General features: G+C 51.7%; 1 pseudogene; it reads left to right on the forward strand.

Annotated features, from left to right (window-relative positions):
• Window positions 1-2,501: 2,501 nt before the first annotated feature.
• Window positions 2,502-3,358, forward strand: LOC136465235 (mitogen-activated protein kinase kinase 9-like; annotated as a pseudogene).
• The last annotated feature ends 940 nt before the right edge of the window (window positions 3,359-4,298 follow it).

Consider the following 4,298-nt stretch of genomic DNA (forward strand, 5'->3'; position numbering starts at 1 on the left):
TACTAGTGATGGTTGTTATCAGGGCAAAATGGTGTATTGTCATCTTATGTATCTTCTAAATCACAATCCCTAGATATATAGTGTTACATAGTTTTGCTCTATAGTAACTACGTTTACATCCTACTATGTAATAAATATATTACTATTAGAAGTATGCTCTCACACTGTATGAAAAAACCATGAACAATCTTGTTTGCTACAATTCCGTCGTCAACTGATGTATACATTGGATGATGTATCTAAGGTGCTGTTTGGTTGCACCACCAGCAACATTAATGCTATGGAAACAGCTACCTAGCGGCAACGAGAAGGGAATCAACTATTGCGCTTTCTGTTTGGTCCAGCTGTGACAACTGACAACAGGAAAGCAGTTGCTAGATGCGAGTGCAATAGACTACTGTCATTGGATTAGGCATGATCGGTTCATTGAAGGGCCGGATCTATTTCCGTGGCATGTGTTTGCTTGGTACGCCAAACAAACAAAAACTAACATTCTAATGACGCCGTGATCGGGTCACGCCAAAAAAGAACCAACCCAAACATCACCTAATATAAGAGGAAGAGAGACATGCGTCAAAGGGGATCGGAGTTTCCCCGCATGCCGGCCCTCCACCCTACGTCGTGGCTACTCCGCGCATGGTCGTGTGTGGTGGGAATGGATGTCTTTTGCTGCCATTGCTAGCCAGGGAAGCCAGGGGGAGAAGGAGAAGTTGTTACCGTCGCCAGGATCGAGGTTTAGGTGTGGAGCTGTGGTCCTGTGGTGGCGGCTAGTGCTAGGGGAGGAGGGGAAGGGCACAGAGGTTGGGGCTAGGCGGCTGAAGGAGAAGGGGTCCATGTGACTATAGGGAGCAGGATGACTGTGAGGAGCGCGACAAGGGAAGTGGGAGAGGAGAAGGGTTTGGGATTCTTTCTGTTGCTAGGCTCTCATGATAGTGGAACTTTAGCAAGCCGGCAAGTTCAAATTAGTCGTGCCATGCTGGCAACGTGTCGAGGACGGCCCAAGCACACACATGGTACCAGGCCATGCCATGCTTGGACAGGTCGAAAACACGGGCAATACATGTGATAGATAAATTGAGAAGGAAAAATAATGAAACAAATAGTATTTATTAGATTTTCCATCCAATTAACAATAGTGTAACAAATAAACATGGTTGTAACACACTATATGTGACATGGATCGAGGACTTGGACTTATCAACCATGGTACAGCGTTTTTCTCTCACAACAAACCAGCTTCAGCCGGCTTATCAGCCGCAGAAACCATCAGCCGAACAGCTCGTACATGACAAAGATTGCTCAGTTTTCTCAACCATTCATCTCAACATACATATAGCAATCAATAATCAGACAAAGTTAGAACATGTCTGCTAGTTAATAATATATATAGGTGGTGTTCGCTGGTCTGGACTCGTCCAGCCAGCCGGCTGATAGCCCTCACAAGTTACTGTTCATCAAACCAGCCGAGCAATATTTTTTCTCTCGCAATAAATTAGCTGGAACAGTGTTTTTCAGCCAAATTCCAGACCAGCGAACGGGGCCATAATCAGCCGTGGGCATTTCCTCTACAGTTCTATAAAATAAACTTTGCTATTACAAAGAGGCACCTACAAAGATGAAGCCTGTCTCTAGAGATTCGATCACAAGTTCTGTTCACGGACCTAGACCCCAGTCATGTCCATGTGGTGATTCCACGTACCGGTTTTGTGTCTATCTTCACTTTACTCGGCTGGCTTGGTTGTGTCCATGCAGTCGGTTTTGTGGGGATGACTGATGGGAGGTTGCGTACGTTTGAATTATTCGCGACAAAGTTTGTACGGACAGAGGTAGTTGTCTCCTTCAGTCAGTATCAGCAATTGTTGCGTGGACCCATGTGCGGAAAGGTATGGCCTGGCTATGGCCGGTCAGAGTCCGGTCCAAACGGTGTAACTGGACGTGTTTGGTTGCGTGCTGAGACGAGATTGTGTTTGTTTGTCTGTACAGAAGAAGTATTGGCTACCTTGCACAGGAACGTGGTAGCCTTACCACCAGAGAAGTCCTGACTTGCATTTCATCGAGGAGTTGGTGGGCGCGAGCAAGTCCAGCGCTGGGATGGCCATGGTGCGGAGCAACACCGGTGAGGGACGAGGAGCTGGAGGACGAGGACGACGTCACGAGCCTGTGCATTTGGCCGGGCGGCCATGGAGAACTCGCGGCCTAGGCGGCCGGAAGCGGCGCGGAGAGGAGGCTGGTCCGAGCGGTCGCATGCGCACCCACGCGGCGCTGCTGGGCACGCCGGCATGCACGATGAACCACATGTACTACCCGGGCGGCGGCGGCGCGGCGACCACGGCCTCGTAAAACCCAACGTCCAGCTGCGCCACCCTGCCCATGGCGAGCTCCACCACGCGCTGGTTCATCCCAACTCTCGTGTCACTTCTTGCCACCCCTCCTCACCTCAACCCTCCTCGCAACTCCTCCTCCTCCTCACCCCACAGCTGTCTCAAGAGTCCAACAAGCCAATGGCTCTCGTCCGCCAGCGCCGCCAGCAGCCGCACCTCACCCTCCCGCTCGACCACTTCGCCCTACGCCTGCCACCACAGCCTCAACCCACCGCCGCGCCGTCCACCTCCACCTCCACGTCCAACACCCGGCTCTCGGACTATGAGAGGCTCTCCGTTCTCGGCCACGGCAACGGCGGCACCGTTTACAAGGCGCGGCACCGGTGGTCCGCGCAGCTAGTCGCGCTCAAGCTCTTCGCGGACGGGGACACCTCAGTGGCGCGCGAGGCCGAGATACTCATGCTCGCTGCGGATGCGCCTCCACGCGGTGATCTCGTTGTCGGCCGCCGCCAGGGCCGGGGAGGCGCCCGCGGCACTGGCGCTGGAGCTCATGCCAGGGGGCTCCCTCTCGGGCCTGCTCCGCCGGCTGGGCCGCCCGATAGGGGTAGATCCAACGGGGGGGGGGGGGGGGTGGGGGGGGTGGGGGCGGGCTCGAGCCCCTACCAATACCGAAGCAGTGGAACCCCTCTAGAGCCCCATGAATTTTTAGACAAAGTTCTATAGTGTAGGTGGGGCTAAGACTTAAGATCGAGCAGCAGTCGGAGGTATGTGTTGTTTAGCCCCCCTAAAATTTTTCCTGGATCTGCCGCTGCCGCCCGATGCAGGAGCGGCCCATCGCCGCCGTGGCACGGCAGGCGCTCCTCAGGCTCGCCGCGATCCACGCGCTCCGCGTCGTGCACCGCGACCTAAAGCCGTCGAACCTGCTGGTCGGTGCCGGCGGCGAGGTCAAGATCGCTGACTTTGGCGCGGGCAAGGTGCTCCGCCGGCGGCTTGAACGACATCCGGAGGAGCAGCGGCGACGGCCTTGGCATCGGTGATGATGGCGAATGGCGGCCCAGCCGCAGCCACACGAGGTGAGCAGTCGGACACGCTCGGGAGGTGATTCCATCCTCGCGTGAGCGCTGCGACGAGCCAGGCCACGGAGAAACGGAGGGGTGTCGTTTCCCTAGAGCTAGGAGAGAGAGAGGAGATTTTGCATCGGATTGGCTTGGCTCGCGAGTGGGCAAATGGCATCAAACACGGGAGTTGCATCTGGCGAGCGCAGCCAGGCTGCCGGGCCACAGTACCAAACAGACCCTGAAAGTCTGAAACAATGTTGGCACTAGTTAGTTGTAGCAGGACGTCCGACGGCTTTTTGGTATAATTTAAATTAGGCTGAGACTTTTCTGTTCTTGTGTTCTTGGACCATGACTTTTCTAGCTAGTGATCTTAGCCAAGTTTCCACTGCCACAAAAATTTATAGAGGCGCATCTCCCTTTTTCAATAGAGGCAACAACTCAATCTAAAACCGTCTCTAAAAATGGTTTCTAAACTGAACTTTCTTTATAAATGCAATTGTAGGGACGACCGGTATTTTCAACTAGCTTTACTAATGCCCCCTATATTTAAAGGTGATTCTAGATCTAACCGCCTCTACATGTGGATTTGTAGAGGCGGCTGGATCTAGAGCCGTATCTAAAAATAGGAGTAACACAGTAAAATTTACAACCTTTTCAAACGAAGCCAGATGAAGACAAACTTTATATCAAAGTTCTATATCTAGAAGAGATCTATAACTTTATAGTTAACAACTTTTTTATTTGAAATATTTTGGATTCAACAAATTCTATTTGAAGTTACTCCATCCGTTCCAAATTATAAGTCGCTTTTACTTTTTTAGTACATCCATTTTACTATACATCTAAATATAATAATATGTCTAGATCTATAGCAAAATGAGTGAACCAAAAAAGTCAAAGCGACTTATAATTTGGAACA

The sequence above is a fragment of the Miscanthus floridulus genome, chromosome 1 (assembly GCF_019320115.1).
Source record: "Miscanthus floridulus cultivar M001 chromosome 1, ASM1932011v1, whole genome shotgun sequence".
NCBI classification, from domain to species: domain Eukaryota; kingdom Viridiplantae; phylum Streptophyta; class Magnoliopsida; order Poales; family Poaceae; genus Miscanthus; species Miscanthus floridulus.